Source organism: Crinia signifera, chromosome 6 (genome assembly GCF_055691185.1).
Source record: "Crinia signifera chromosome 6, ASM5569118v1, whole genome shotgun sequence".
NCBI classification, from domain to species: Eukaryota; Metazoa; Chordata; class Amphibia; order Anura; family Myobatrachidae; genus Crinia; species Crinia signifera.
In genome coordinates this window covers 260512169-260529447 of record NC_139222.1, presented here as the reverse complement: position 1 = coordinate 260529447, position 17279 = coordinate 260512169, and the positions used below count along the sequence as shown (strand labels likewise).

At 47.3% G+C, this 17279-nt stretch overlaps 1 protein-coding gene across 1 annotated transcript in view; it reads right to left on the bottom strand.

The window, feature by feature from the left end:
• Positions 1 to 17279, bottom strand: part of STK32C (serine/threonine kinase 32C) — a 276484-nt gene that overhangs the window by 137728 nt on the left and 121477 nt on the right. The window lies entirely within an intron of this gene.

The window sequence follows — 17279 nt, the reverse complement described above, 5'->3', positions numbered from 1 at the left end:
TAAAACATCCATTCGCAGCCAGTGCCTGCAAACAGACGCTGTGAATGGGGGTCGGCCAGGCCACCGTTCGCAAGGCGGGGTTTGGTTGACACGCAAGGATGCGAATTTGCATCCGAATGAGGCAACCAGAATAACCTCCAGTCCAGAATAACCTCCACAGTGCAGTCAAGCATGGGTAAAAAGAACCACATCCCGGCATTCATCTCCAGAGAAAAGTTATTCAGAGAAATGAAATGTTATTTAAGTAATTATTATAGTTTACACGGAGTCTCTCCAAATGCACAGGTCTGTAAAATAGCAATTACCAACTAATAATAATAATAGAAAAACACAGCCTAAAAAATCACCGTGGGCTTCTTGCATCATGTCATTAGCGGCTACCCATAATCCCGGACTAATGCCGCAGCGGAATCAGTGTAGGAGAAATGATGAAGCGATGAATAAAAATGTGTTTTGTAACTTCAGTCTCACACCTCCTATTAACAAATCACACAACAAAAGACGATGCATGTGGAACAAAACACCTGACCACATATCGGCCCTCACAGACATATGCTCAGTGTAGTAATCAGCCTTTGTGACTAATTACACAACAGTACGGAGCGTAATCAGCACGGTATTAAGGGGCCTTATTCAGACCCATTCGTACGGGCCCAGAGTCTGACCCATTTTCGATGGTGGGGGGTCTGCAGACCCCCTATGCCAGGCATGTCCAAACTATGGCCCTCCAGCTGTTGTGAAACTACAAGTGCCATCATGCCCTGCCACCGTTTTGATATAAGGGAATGCTAAAACTATGGCAAGGCATGCTGGGATGTGTAGTTTCACAACAGCTGGAGGGCCACAGGGGATGCAGTTAATATCCCGGCGGTCGGGATCCCGGCGTTCAGAATCCCGACGCCGGAATCCCGACCGCCGAAATACCGACATATTCTCCCTCTGTGGGTGTCCACGACACCCCTGGAGGGAGAATAAATTAGTGTGCCGAGCGTAGCGAGGCACCGGGCCCGCTGCGTGGCGAGCGCAGCGAGCCCGCAAGGGGGGGCGATCCACGTCCCCCCCTTGTCGGCATTTCGGCTGTCGGGATTCCGGCATCGGGATTCTGAACGCCGGGATCCCGACCGCCGGGATTCAGTACTGAATCCGGCCACAGTTTGGACATGCCTGCCCTATGCAAACGCCTTAAACGATTATCCCACTCGCCGCGGCGTTCACACTGACAGGGGAGCGGTCAGGGGCGGCATCAAGGGAACGCCCAGCATGGCCAGGGAACATAGTCGTGTCGTTGTCTGCTTTGGGCGGGCAGCTGGCGCCACATGACGCCAGCGCCCGCCCCATTTTCAGCGATTGTTTTTGGCGATCAGTGCCGGAAATAAAAGTCAATTTAGACTGACATACAAGGGGATGTGTTATCGTGGGGGGGGCTGGCGTTCGTCCGGAAAGCACTGACCTGTTCGCTAGGCTGCAAGTATACACAGCCAAGGAAACAGGTCTTACTCAGTCACTAAGGGGGTTATTTTGGTTCACTCTAGCTCAATCTAACTCTATCTGCACATCTAACATCTGCCCCACCTGCAGTGCATATGGTTTTGTCCTTCCAAGAAGGAATTTGTCAGAAAGAGTGAACCAAAATAACCCCCTAAATGCTTTCTTTCTATAAATAACCAAAAAAAGGGCCATATAACAAATGGGGTGGAGTGAGCTCCAGGCGTACACGTAAAATAGGCCCATTGTCATGGCAGCATGATATTGAGCGTCCTCAGGCTGCCACATGGTCATCCGTGACTGTTAAATCTGTATTCATATAGGGGGAGATTCTCTAAGCTAAAAATGAGCTTTTACTGCATTTTGGGATGCTGTAACCCGGCGGGGGGCATCACCAGAAAAATCTGGCGATGCCCCATAGAAGCCTATGGGCCCCATAGAAGCCTATGGGCTTCTACCGCAACCCTCCGCCGACCCGCACCGACCCACCGCCGCCCCCCCCCCCCCCTCTCACCTGTGTCCGGGCAGCACAGCTCTGTGACCTCCTCCTTCCTGCACTGATCCTCTTCCGGGTGCAGGGAGGAGGAGAGCCGGCGCAGCAGCGCCGGGTGTGGGAGGGAGGGGAGAGCCGCCGGGACCTGCTGGGACCCGGCGACTCTCACCGCAAAGGACAGCCGGGTAAGGGAGGGAGAGCCGCCGGGTCCCAATAGGACCCGCTGACTCTATCGCAAAGGACAGCTCTTAACACAAGAGCTGTCCTTTGCCATAATTATCGCATATGTTACCGCATATGCAATAATTATGAATGCGAAGTGTGGCGGTAAGGGGGCGTGGATGATACAGCATCCCGCCCATAGTCCTCACAAAGTTATGTAATTTTATTATTTTACATATTTAGAGAAACATCAGGGCTGATAAAATAGGGGTGAACACACCCACATTGCACTGGCCACACCCACAGCAATGGCCACACCTCTCTGTTTTTCATTATGAGTCCTAGGACAATTTTAGCCCCAGGCCCATCTGGCCCTCAAACTGTCCCTGTTTGAGGGATGGGACAGGCCAGCTGTCATCCAGATTGCAATCTGTATTATTCTGTGTTAAACTATAGTCCGACTGCAGCCACTTCATGCAATTTGATGTACTCTACTCAGTGGCTTCGCACCAATGGCTGACTGGGTATTACAGGGGGCTGGGAGAGGGCATCTGCACATACAGGAAGTGTGCTGTGGGGTATAGTCAGAAGTGCAACCTATTTTGATACGTGCCTATGTAGAGTGCATGATTTACTCTTAACATGGGCTTCTTTGGGGATGCAAACAGCCTATCAGACGCAGAGCACCGGTGGATTTTGACCCTGATAGGCTGAGGGGAGTCCTATTGACTGATGTCAGTGGGAGTCCACTCAATCTCAGGGAGGAGCTGCATATGTAAACATGCAGCTCCTCAGGTCTGTTGGTAACCCTTGGATTGCCTACTTTGGATCACCAAAGAGGATCGATTTACAATGGAGGAGGTGAGTATAATTTTGTTATACTGGATTCTACAGGACAAGGTGACAGAACCTATATTTCAAGATAGGTGAGTTTTTGTATGTATGCATGTATGTAAAAAACGTTATACTTTATATGATGTGGGGGTTTTGTTTGAGTATTGGTTCTGCTGTGGGACTACAAGTTCCAGTGTGTCCTTCAATGCCCCACATGCAGGAACTTGTGGTTTTCCTAGTCCGTGCATGCAGGGGAGGCTTGCTGGGACTTTTAGTTGTATAGCAGAACCCATTATTCTTTATTTCAGTATTTTATATTCAGTCATTTTGTCTCCTGTGTTTCTGAAACTAAGATCAGCTGAAAGAGCCCAAGGATGGTTTTGCTTGTTGGGGCTGACCCCACGCCATTTACATTTTATTTTTAACTTTTTCTTAATTAGTACACATACAGTCAGGGCCGGCAGCACCACTAGGCAGCTTTAGGTATTTGCCTGGGGGCACTGGTCACTGGAGGGCAGCACTTGGAAGCAGGTCCCACCCCCCTCCATGGAGCCAGGTGCGTGGCACCTGCACGAACCCCCCACCAACCGAGGACCGACTCGGCCACCGCCGCATCCCCCCTCCCCCCCGGACTCAGCGGCCGCATCAAACCCCCACCCCCAGTGGCCGCATCACCCCCAGACACATCACACACACCCCCCCCCCCCCCCCCCGCCTGCATACAGTAGCACCATGAAAAGGATCTGTCTGATCCGTGCACGCTTCATCAAATACGGATGGAAAGTGGGTTGTATTTTCCATCCACATTTTGAGCAGAATTCACAGAGGAATTCAGCAGTATGAATGATTGTAAAGTAGATGATCTGATAGAGCTTGATGGTCATTTGCGTCTGAGTTCTATCAATGATCTATTCGTTCCTAATGTCGAAATTGGCAGAGCTTGCTGCTCGAATAAACCGCAAATTTGTAAATTTGCCGACCCATGGTTCCCATCTGTGATTAAGGTCCAATAGCTACAAACGAAAGCATTCATACCCATTCAATCTAAGTAAATTTACCCACAGTATACAGTATAAGCCTAGGTACAACTCTAGGTAGCTGGGTTTGCCCTGAGAGCAGAACTGAGACCAACAATTGTGTGTGCATCGCTAAGTGTGTGAGCCAGGCTCCGAGGACGTGCGTGGGAGGGTAGATACGTGAAATTACTCTAAAATAGCTGCTGCCTCCATATGACACAACAATTTCAGTACAGGCATGCCATAGATACCACTGCGAATATACTTGCCCTAGAAATGTTTTATCAGAATGAATCCTTATTCTACGTATTCTTATGTAGATATCAATATTATTGTATGTTATAGAAGAAGCAAACTGAAAATAGGGCCTGATTATTGCAGAAGTCCAAAAATCACAATCGGGCAATCTTTGGACTTCTTTGCATGCCCGCCAGCTGCAGAGCGCACTTTGACAGCAGTGGGCATGGAGAGGGCTTTTTGAAGGCAGCTGAGTGCCATCACACGCAGCCAGTGCAAAAGCAAAAATGGCAGTGGGGCTCAACCACACAGTGCAGGGTGGGCCCTCTCATGCTGAGTGGCCTTGCCCTATGCTGGAAGGCCCCCCGGCACCCGATAACATGCAGTTGCAGTTTTGCGCTTTTAGGTGTTTACTTCTTTGTTCTTTACACTTTTTCACACTTTACCATCCAAATTGGCTTGAAGCATGGTGTGCAAAGCCTGCTATGTAAGGGGATGCAGTACACTAATTCGGGGTCCAAGTGCTCAGGTGCGGACATTTAAACATTACTTAAGCGCTACGCAACATAGGAGATTCTTATGGTAAGAGAACCGCGCTTGTTGCTAGTGTTACGTTCGCATGAGAGGTTACAATAGAATCTCAGCACTAGTTGAATATAACCCTTGACTTATGGGTGCTGCGAAAACAGTCTCGGACACTACAGATGCCATGAGCTGAAAAAGTTTTGGAAACACTGGTTTAGCTGCTAAATTCAGAAAATTAAAGGGCAACTTTTTGGCATCGGTCTGTCCCCTAAGCCTCCGGGCCCCATTGCAATGATCCCCCCTATACCCACTGTAGATTAGAGATGTGCAGACACGGATTCCAGAGATCCGAGCCCCCACGGACGTCATCATTCCGAGCCCGGTTCTGAGCAGCGCTCGGAGATTCCCGCCTGACTCGGATCCGTCCGCGTGGTCAGAACGTCATCTCCCAGCGCTGGATTTCGCGAGGCTTTAAATAGCGGCTGCTGCGCCCACCATATTCACTCCAGTCTAGTAGTGGGTTGGGAGAGGGTGTGTTGGTGCTGCTGCTGGGGCTTAAACTTGAGCTTGACCTTGAACGCAATATTTTTTATTCGCTGGGGCTGTCTCTCAGTGCTGCTGTGTAGTCTAACTGTGTACTTGTAGTACTACTGTCTCCTCTGTGCGGTCTACCTCTGGTGTGCTGTGCTGTAATTATTTTATTCGCTGGGGCTGTCTCCCTCAGTGCTGCTGTGTACTCTGTTCTCCTCTCTGCTTAGGGTGGGCTCTCCCTAGTAAGGAGGACAGTCCAACAGTGTACTTGTAGTACTACTGTCTCCTCTGTGCTGGGGCCTACCTCTGGTGCTGTGCTGTAATATATATTATATAAATAATTAATTATATTATATTTATAGTCCACTGGTGCTGCCTGCACTGAATCTGCCAGTATTATTTACTCAGTCCACTGTTGCCACTGGCAGTGCTACTGCCTAATTGTACTTACCTAGTACATACTAGGCTGCTATATCTAATTTAATAAAAAAATAATACTTCTGCTGCGTGGGACTGTAAAAATAAAAAATAATTCCATGCTACCGGTGCACTGACGTGTGCCACTGAGTGCCACTGCCAAGCAGTACCTATAATAAAATAAATTATTATAAATTCTGCTGGTGCACTGCAAAAAGCTACTGGTGGTGTGTAATAACTACCTTTTGTGGTGACCACTGGCAGTGCTACTGCCTGCCTGCCTACCTACCTAGTAGTTTATTTTCTCTACCTACTAGGCTGCTATATTATTAATACTTAATTAACTGAATTATATATAGTCCACTGGTGCTGCCTGCACTGAATACTGTGAATAGAGGTTGCCAGTATTATTTACTCAGTCCACTGTTGACACTGGTTACTGCCTAAGTGTACCTACCTAGTAGTACAAATACATACTAGGCTGCTATATCTAATTTAATTAAAAAATAATACTTGTGCTGTGTGGGACTGTAAAAATAAAAAATAATTCCATGCTGCTGGTGCACTGACGTGTGCCACTGAGTGCCACTGCCAAGCAGTACCTAATAATAAAATTAATTATTATAAATTCTGCTGGTGCACATATACTAGTATTGCTGACGTATCTACCTGTCTTGTGCCTAGTACTGCCTTATCTACCTGCCTGGTGCCTAGTACTGCCATATCTACCTGTCTGGTGCCTAGTACTGCCGTTTCTACCGCTGCAGTGCCACTCTTACATGAGCCACGTGTTTGTGCCGCACACTTGTGTGGCTTAGCATAGTTATCCAGCTACCTCGGTGCAACCTTTTGCCCTAAAAACAATATTGTGAGGTGTGAGGTGTTCAGAATAGACTGGAAATGAGTGGAAATAAATGTTATTGAGGTTAATATAGCGTAGGAGCAAAAAAAAAAAACAAATTCTGCAATTTTAGCAGTTTTTATGCTTTTTTAACAAAAAAAATCAGAGCCCAAAACCCCAAAAATCCAAACACAAAACACTTAGGAGGTGTTTTGCCAAAACCCATTAGAACCCAAAACCTCAAGGTAATCAGAACCCAAAACCCAAAACCCGAAAAGTGGCCGGTGCACATCCCTACTGTAGATACACCCATTATTCAGCCTATCATATTGTGTCTGAGATTTTATGGAATAATTGATGCTAAAGTTGGAGGCCAATCAAGGTTGATGTCTTTTTCAAGGCCTTGAAAAAGACAGCTGAGTCTGTCGAAACGCGTTGGAAATCAGAGTGACTGAGCCCCACCATTCTTTATGTCCTTATTGCTATAAGGTCATTTTTCAGGTATTTTAATTTTATTCTTTTCACTTGTGTTCAAATTGGCTTTTTTAGCAATAAAAGCACTATTCTACATTAAGACAGTCTCCATCCTCTGTTTGCATGCACTGCTTGAGACCAAAGTCAGCTGCTGAGAACTCACAGAGGTGATCGTTTTAAAAGATACCCAGATAGGAGTATCACCGTGTTATGCACCGGACACGCTTCAATCACATGTCCTGTCATAAAGAAACCCAGATAGGAGTATACATACCACTCCAATTGTGAGTAAAAAGTACGCATCCTTATCACTTGTCTTATGGATTGACACAGTTACGGTTCTGAACAAGAATCCACTGACATTTTGTCCTATATATTCTTTCCCTGTACCACACCCGGTCACCTTACTATTAACCATCAGACAGGTAGTTTTACCCTTTATGTTCATTGATGGGGAACATCAGGCCCTGAGGCTTGATGTTGGATGGTGGACGCAATATGGCTACAGTCTGCACATGATCCCATTCCATGAAATCGAGCAAAAATATCTCATACATAACACTGTAAAAAAAATCTGTAGTGTCTATCTCTTAAGATTTTAAAATAGGTTGACAAGTTGAATTATAGGCATTTCTCATAAGTTCTTACAAAAATACAGATTTGAGCTAAATTCTACCTAAACAAATAACCTAGTTAGGCAGTGTAATATTACACACATCTCTTTAAAATAATAACTTCTTCATGTTAAGTTTTAACCAAAAAAAGAATATGTTAATACTTGTACAAATGTCCAGTAAGCGACAATGAAATGGTCCATTGACAGCTAAACCACGATACACATTATTATTATTAGTCCTTGATGTAGCGCCGCTCATTTAGTGCTGGAGCTCGCTAGGCCGCTGCCCCCCCCCCTCACGGCCGAACCAGTGCTCCATCTGACTGGGACGCGCACGCACGCGCGTCCCAGTTTCCTGGCGGCTGGGAAATATTTAACTTTGAAGCTACAGTATGTTTAACACATAGTTGCCGACTTTTTGGCTGCCCTTTCTGGGAGAGGGGCGGGAGGAAAAAGGGGCAGTTTGGGGGTGGAGCCACATGCAGACTGCCCTATTGGGGGTGTGTCTAGAGTGAGTGTGTAATTTTAGCCACGCCCCCAGCCGGGCAATGCTGGTATTTCAGCCATTGCACTGCGGGGGCAGGGTTAAACTGACACGATTGCGTCATTTGACCCGTGGTTTGCAAGAGATGGAGGGCAATGTAGGAGGGTTGCCCCCCTTTCCAGGGGGTCCGGGAGGGAGACCCGATTTCCGGGACCCTCCCGGGCATACCGGGAGGATAGGCAACCCTGGTTTAACACAATGAAAAATGCTCAACTTGAAGTCTAGAAGATTACTCATTAAGTTGTACTTGCTACGATATGTAATAACCCATGAATTAAAAATGTGTAAGAATGAGTTTATAAATATAATCATAATATTTTCGTCGTTCCAGGAGAAGTGTGAAACACTTTGGAAGGTACCTACTATAGCTACAGGAAATAAACATTGAGTTTCGGAACAAAAAAAGTAACATAAACATACAATGATTCATAACAGCATAGTTTCAGCTCGACATTAAAATGTGTAATTGAATTTGCTAAATGTATTATAGATAGCACCACCCAGTAAAATGTATTCAATAATCACAGCACATGCAATTATATTTAATATTGACTCACTGGTAGCCCGCAGAGAGGTAGTTCCATTTCTATAGACTTACAGTGCACATTATAATTGAGGTAAATCATATGGTGTGACTTTCGCTTATACCCGTCATTTGGAATCTGCTTTATTTAATTTGACATTTGAAGAATTCCAGCTGCTGACTGCTGCGCTGATGTTAAGAGCACATAACCGAAAACGAAATTGGTTATAAGTTAGAAATACATTTAAAAAAAACTACAAAATCTGTTTACTATGAAACTATTGAAGTTTAGGCTTCAGGGTCCCTAATCCTGGAGGGGCCCTGAAGCAATATTTTTGTAACAAGTGAATTTTTCAACAAAATCGATGGAGTTTTTGTGCGTTATTAAAATGAGGTTAGAACTCATCTCGCTTGTGCATTTTAAAAACAAAAATCAGATTTTCAACTGTTTTTATATATTGTATGATAATAGCTTGTCACCAATAACACACGACTACAGGCTTCTAGTACAACACAGCTGCTATTTATAGCTTGGATGCACATCGCTTAGTACCGCTGCAGCTGCTGGGAGTTGTAGTCTGGCTCTGTGATTTGCGTTCTGCAAATAGCGTGAAACGTGTGTCTGTTTTAACCTACAATTCTAAATGGTCTGCAGAACTTCTCCTTGTGATATTACCAGGAATGGTGGAGGCTCCTAGGAAGGTTCCTGGAAGTATTGGGTACTTATGTAGTATCTGGGCGCCCGATTTAGAAATCGGGTCGGATCGGGCACATCGCATCGCATGCGACCGGATGCGATGCGATGCGATGGACCCGATTTTTCTTAGGATTCAATGTTAAAATGGACTGAGTCCATTTTAACATGGAATTCAATGGGAAAAGGGGTCCTTTTCATACCCCTACTATCCAAGTGGGCATGGAGCGAGCGTAGCGAGCCACCGAGCCCGAAGCGTGGCAAGTGTAGCGAGCCCCGCGAGGGGACACAGAATACCGTCCCCTCGCGGGGCTCACTTCGCTCGCCACGCTTCGGGCTCGGTGGCTCGCTACGCTCACCACAGGTTTATATCCAACTCCATGCCCACTTGGATAGTAGGGGTATGAAAAGGACCCCTTTTTACCATTAAATTCCATGTTAAAATGGACTCAGTCCATTTTAACATTGAATCCTATGGAAAAATCGGGTCATCGCATCGCATGCGATATGGTCGTATGCGATGCGATATCGCATCGCATCTGATTGTATGCCTTAAGTTAAGGCATACAATCAAAAAATCGGGCGCCCAGATAATACATAAGTACCGAGTAATGAAAGGTGACAAGGGGTCAGGGACAAGGAGGCTTCTAATAATGTAATTTACTGGCACTGAGTGTTCTGTGCTGTCAGGAGTTTGTTGCTGTGAGGTGATTAATGAGGTGGGTGTTCTATGAGGTGATTATTGAAAGTGGGGTTACTGTGAGGTGATTATCAGTGGGGGGGGGGAGCTGCAAAAGAGAGGTTGACATTTGGACCTCTTTGGATGTTGTCCTACTGTTGCTGGTTGCAAATGGTACCCGCCATTAACAGAATGATTCAACCAGTCACTAGCTAAAGGAGAAATAACAGAGAACTGGAAAAGAGAGAAAGTAGTCCCACTGCACAAAAGTGGAAGCAAGGAAGAGACAAGCAGCTACCAATCAGTGAGCCTTTCATTGGTAGTAGGGAAAATTATGGAAACATTCATGGCATGGCACTCAGCATGGACTTCCTGGGGGGAGATCATGTCAAACAATGTTACTGACTTTTTTAAATAAGTGACTAGTAATAGACAAAGGGAGGGCCATAGCTTATTTAGACCTTAGAATATAATTTGACACTGTTGCACATCGCAGGCTGTTAATTAAACTTAAATGCATGGGATTGAATACTACAATGGTTGACTGGATAAGATTTTGTTTGCAGGATAGACAACAGAAAGTGCATTCACAATAGGAAAATGTTACCAGTGGAGTACCCCAGGGATCTGTACTTGGACCAGTGCTTTTCAATATCTTTACTGGTGAAATTGCAAATGGTATTGAAGGGAAAGTATGCCTTCTTGAAGATGACACAAAGGTGTACAACAGGGGAGACACACCAGGAGGCTAAAAATAGGAATTTAATACCTACAGATGGAGCCCCTGCCATCCTTGGCCGGGGCTCGCCAGACCCTCCCCGCTGGCGAGCGCCGGCGGCAGGGGCTTCCCTGAACTGCGACACCTGTGCGTCTCATACGCACGCGCGTCCCAATCTCTCGCCAGGGAAGCTGCGTGTCCCTGCCCGTCTCCGCTTCATGGAGACGGGCAGGGTTAGGGGGGCACTCGGGGCAGTGAGGGTGGCAATGGCAGCGGAGGCGGCGGGGACCGGAGGTGGGGGATGGCGGGGGACGTGTCTCGTGCACGTGCGCCCGCTGGAGGGGCTGGCATGATGGCGGGGCTGGCGTTAGAAACGCCAGCCCTGCAAAGATGAAGTGAGTCTGTGAGCCTGCATCAGACTCAGGCAACATGGTAGCGTTATTTGCCCGGGTTGGAGGTAATATTATCCACCCTTGCCGACAAGAATGTTAAATCCTGTTGTACTTGTTTGGTATGCACAGTATTTGCAGCCAGCTGTGAGGACACAGTTTGCAACATATTTTTAATACCTGTGGCCCACTCAGGCTCCTGGGAGTCTGACTGCGGCGTCCCACTAAGCTGGGGTGAGACCCCACTGAGTTGTGGGGACATACAGTGTTCACAAGTAATTTGTGAGGTGGACCCAGGGCCATCTTAACAGCAGTGTGGGCCCCTGAGCAAAGCAATGCACTGGGGTCCTTACCCATTCTCCCCTCCTAGGGGTGGGGGGTGCTATCAGCAGCAGCTTTGATGTCCCACGGGTAGCAGGGGGTGCTCTATCTTCCATTCAACATGTAGGACCTGTAGCAGTAACTTCTGCTAATTACTTCTTTACTGCACAGGTGGTGGGAGGGTGAACACTAATGTGTGGAAGGGGGCACTGAGCTGAATGAAGGGTCCCTTGTAAATGACTTCCAGGGAGGTAGGGGGTGCTTTATACGCAGGGGAGGGTTGGATAATGGAGTGGGCTTAATATTCGTCATTTTCAGGTTGGAATTGCAGCTTGTTTGACTGCAGATATCGCCATTATCTGGAAATAGATTTCTTAGCCTTCAATAGTATAAAAACCTAGAGTCCCAACTTTCAGGTGGTGCTGGGGACTTGGGGATCAGAGATCAGGAGGCAGAGCAATCCATTGACAAAAATATAAAACTGTACACCAGATGTTTGGAGCTGGAGCAGGGACCGGCTGCTGGAAGGCTGATATCTCTGGTTCTGGGCAAGATAGAGACAAGCCTCTAGTATTGACAGAAAGGAGAGAGTCTCAGCTTTTGGAATATACTCTCAGAAATTTTCTAAGTCAGAGAGAACCTGAGAAATATGACTGGGAATTGTAATTAACAGGTCGGATGTGGACTGCTGCTTTGAAGTTGGATATCTCCAGTTCCCCAGGGCCGATTTTCAAAATTCTGGTATCCCTGCAAAAGGGGGATCCTCAGCTATCAGCATAGGGCCCTTATACACCTGGGGCCCCTGGGCAAGTGCCCATTAATCCCATACGAAAAGACGGCCCTGGGTGAACCCAGGCACAAACTTTGACACAGGTTATTTTTTTCACCATGCTGGAGACTGTAACCTTCCCACAAACACACAGAATAACATACCTCCCAACACTCACGATTTCAGCGGGACAGTCCCTAATACCGGGTCCTGTCCCGCTGTCCCACCCGCGGCCGGAGGTGTCCCGCTGCGGGGGGGCAGTTGGGAGCCCCCCCAATTTGACAGAATAGACGCTGTGCGCATGCGCACAGCGTTTATTCCCGGCCGAAAATGGGGATGCGGTTCATTTGCATAAGCCGCACCCTCATTTACATAAAACACCCCCCTTTTGGAGGCTCGCGCTATTTCTGCTGCTACAAAGTTGGGAGGTATGGAATAACACAATGAAATATAGATATAAATCAGTGTGAAGTGTATAGAAACTATGTGTAAGCTTCTAATGTGTGTACAGCTTTAACAAGCCTGTGGGGGAGTACTCAGAGAAACTGAGGGGACCAACACACCCTTAACCTGAACTCCCAGAATGAGGAGTTAGTTTACAAGCACATATACATACAAGTACTATGTTATACAGTATTGAGTGTACAGTGTAACACTCAATAAGCACTTTTTAAGCATTAAACACTTGCTGTTTCTGCTGCAGATTTCCCTCTCCAATGCCACACCGCTGGGGAGCGTCTGACAGGCAGTAATGGCACCACAGGGAGAAGCAGGAAGCAGTGTTGGCGCCCACAGAGCTTTCAGGTCCTGCTCTGAACAAGCCCCTCTGTAATGGCGCTGGGCTTATACTAATATTTATACTGGCACTTGCTGTAGGGAACAGTGTTTTAATGGGGAATTGCCCTGGTGGTCCAGTGGCTAGCCCCTAGCATCCAGTCTGTGATGGGGGGCCTGCGCGGTCCCTGCACAGGGACACCGCGGCCGCCGCCATCTTGTCGCACCGTGCACCGGGGTACCCCACTGTGGGGACCCCGGTATGTACTCACCACTGACATCTTCGGACTGAGTCAGGAGTGTACGGCATGCTGGGGGTGTGTAACGCTGCAACGCGATGCCCGTGATGACAACACCCTCTCAGGACAGTGGTCCTGCAGCAGGGACAGCTCGGTACCTTAAGAGGCCTGCAACTTAACCCTTCTCCTGACTTCCCTCGAAGCAGGAATACTGTGAAGTCCAACACAGCAAACCCAAAATAATAAAATAAATAAAACTGAAGACAAACTCTCTGGAGCTCCAGCAGTGTGCATCCTCTCCTGAGCAGGGCCGTTTCTAGAGGCGGACAAGCCGTGCAGCAGCCCGGGGCGCCGCACGGCTTGTCCGCCTCTGATAAATAGCTGGGGTGCCCAGCAGCTTCTCCAGCGTCGCCGCCGCCTCCCCCCTTCCTATCCCTTGCCGCCCGACGCCCGACGAGATCATCACGATCACGGGCACGGCGGCCGCGGCGGGACATTGCGACTGCGCACTTGCGTCCTGACTCCTGGCTCCAGCAATAAGCTGGCCGCCGGGACTCTGCAGTCTGCACAGGAATCCCCCACCGATGTGTGCGGCGTGACATAATGACGTCACGCCGCACTCGATAAACGAGGAGCAGCGCAGCAAGACTTGCTGCATGCCATGCTGCTTATCTGGAGAGAGGAGCTGCCTGACAGCCACCCTGACCCTGGGCTTAAGGTAATTAATTAAAAGTGCCCGGAGAGGGGATGGAATTGAGGGGGGGAGGGGGAGGGAATTGAGGGGGGGAGGGGGGGGGTGCAAAGTGTGCCCACTGCCCACCAATGTGTATACATTTATACATCCACTGCCCACCAATGTATATATTTATACATCCACTGCCCACCAATGTATGTATTTTAATATGCCCTCTGCCCACCAATGTATATATTTTAATATGCCCACTGCCCACCAATGTATATATTATATGCCCACTATTGTGTATATTTTTATATATCCACTGCCCACCAATGTGTATATTTTTATATGCCCACTGATGTATATATTTTTATATGCCCACTGCTACCAATGTATATTTAAACACCACTGCCCACCAATGTTTATTAACAATAGGTGGTAACGTATAAATTAATGGTGCAGGCCAGCAATATATATGTTACTGCCTATTATTAATAAACATTGGTGGGCAGTGGTGTTTAAATAAATATACATTGGTGACAGTGGGCATATAAATATTGGTGGGCAGCGGGCATAAAAATATATACATCAGTGGGCATATAAAAATATACATTGCTGGGCAGTGGGCATATACAAATATATACATTGCTGGGCAGTGGGCATATAAAAATATATACATTGGTGGGCATCGAACATTGGTGGGCTCATCACATTGTGCAGCGTAATGTGTAATTGTCATCACAGTGTGCGGCGTAATGTGTAATTGGCATCACAGTGTGCGGCGTAATGTGTAATTGTCATCACAGTGTGCGGCGTAATATGTAATTGTCATCACGGTGTGCGACATAATGTGTAATTGTCATCACGGTGTGCGATAATGTGTAATTGTCATCACGGTGTGCGACAATGTGTAATTGTCATCACGGTGTGCGGCGTCATGTGTAATTGGCATCACGGATAAATAGTGTATAATGATTCAAGTAGCCTGTCATTGTTTGGCCTTGATCTGTGAGGCGTACTAGCAGAGGCGGATTGGCCCACCGGGAAACCGGGCCGTTTCCCGGTGGGCCGGACCAGATTTCACTCTGGCTGGGCTGCTTACCTTTGTTAGAAGCGGCCGCAGCCCAGCCTGGTCACGAACAGCAGCATTGCCCACAACAAACATGGCCGCCGCATATATGCATATATTAAATGCACATATGCTGCGGCCATATTGGTTTTGGGCAATGCTGCACTGTCTGAGTGGACGCAGGATGCCGACGGAGTGATGTCCGCACACCCGCCACCCCCCCTGGCCGTGGCGACAGCAACCCCCGCCACCCCCCCCGCAGTGAGGAGCATCGGGCAGACAGGGGAATCAGCGGCCGTTGATCCTGAGGGCACATTTTTCTAAACTAATTCATGGACGGGGAATCAGAGGGAGGAGCCAGTACACCCAGTTCAAAGTTATAGACGTGCCTGTCTCCTGCGGATACCCTCTAATACCCCAATGTCTTGAGACAATTCCAGTATCCCATAGGACGTTCGTGAAACAAATGATTTATGATCTAGGTAGACTAGAGGACTGGTCATGAGCATGGCAGTGATAGTTTAAAGTAAAAAATGCAAAATCTTACACTTGGCTCTCAAAAATCTCTCACAATTCTGGAGGCCATATATTCAGCAGGATATTAATATATTAGAGACTTTACAAAGAAGGTCAATTAAAATGGTGCATGACCTACATCACAATACTCACCTGGAAAGACTTAAATATCTTATATATGTTTTGGAGCAGAGAAGGGAAAGGGGGGACATGATAGAAACTTACAAATATACCAATGATTTTAACAAGGTACAGGAGGGAGTTCTAGAACTCGAGCACATTCATTGAAACTGGAGAGGTTCAGGGGAAATCTGAGGAACAATTACTTCACAGAAAGGGTAGTGGATAAGTGGAATATCCTCCCATCAGATGTGGTAGTGGATGAGACAATAGAGCAATTTAAACATGCTTTTGTTAACATATGAATATTCTTACAAATAAACATCAAATAGGGTTTGAAGCAACAATATGTTTAAAAAAAGGGCAGAGTAGATGAACCAAGTGGTTTTAAGTTTCTATGCAACAGTTCAAGTTTCAGGGTCCCAAAAATTTAGGTTTGCCACCAGTTGCGCTTTAAGAGAGGAGGAGACCCATTTACAGACTCCTCCCTTCGGGCCTTCCCGAGCGCAGCGGGACTCCAATGTCGGAGAAACGACTGTAGGAATCCTGATTTTCGGGAGCACATACCACACCCGTGACAGCCTTTTGGGAACAAGTGAACATCCTTTTCTGGCATACTGGAAAGTCAGTTTAATCTGCTTTATCACCTGTATTACTGTGATATCAGAGAGCGCACTCAGGTCATTTCGCTTTACCTTGGTGCTGTCTACTATTTAGCTGTGTACTGTACACCCATCCGAATATGCTCACTTCAGGTCACAGCGCTCACCGAGTTCGCTTTCCAAGGAAGCTATATATAGATTCAAATAAATATTTTACCCTGCTCTAAGCCTGGTTAGTGTATCTATAGCAACAGCAGAAACTCTGTCAAGTTAACTTCTGCTGGAGATTTTTCTAAATAGTTCTGAAACGCTGGAAACCGCGCCAGAGACCTGTAGATAAGGAAATTGTTTCATCAGATGCACATCGCGGGTTCTAAGCTCGTGGCTACGTCTGTATAGAAACCATTGTATCCATGTACATCCCTAAATCCGGCCCTAAGTAACACACATCGTAATATCTTATAATGTCTTGTATTGAAAGCTTCTACCTATCATAACGACATTTCTGCAATTCCTCGCTATATCCAGAAAAAATGGAGTTTGAGAAACAGCCAATAATTAAGGGAACGCGCCACGAGAATGTACTGCCACCAACTCTGGTTTCCAAAAACACCTTGTTCTATCCACATGCCATCCCCTTGAGTAAATGCATCTTGTAATCAAAGGAGCAGAAGGGCAAAAGCTCGCTTGTGCGGGATTCTCTAATAATCCCGGCCGCACATCGCCGGCACTCGCATTGTTAATGATCGCATATGCAGTAACATATGCGTTTATTAACGCAAAGGCGATGGCCGGCGATGTGCAGCGGGTCCCCCCTTTCTCCCTGAACCCTCAGCCGGCTTTGAGAGGGCTCCTCTTCCTCCTCCCTGCACTCAGAAGCGGTGAAGGCAGGAGGAGGTCACTGATCCGGGCAGGACAGCAGGAGGTTGCCCGGACACAGGTGAGCGGGGTGCGGCGTGGATCGGCGGGGGGTGCGCGGGGTGGCGGGGGACGCGAAGGGAAGCCCATAGGCTTC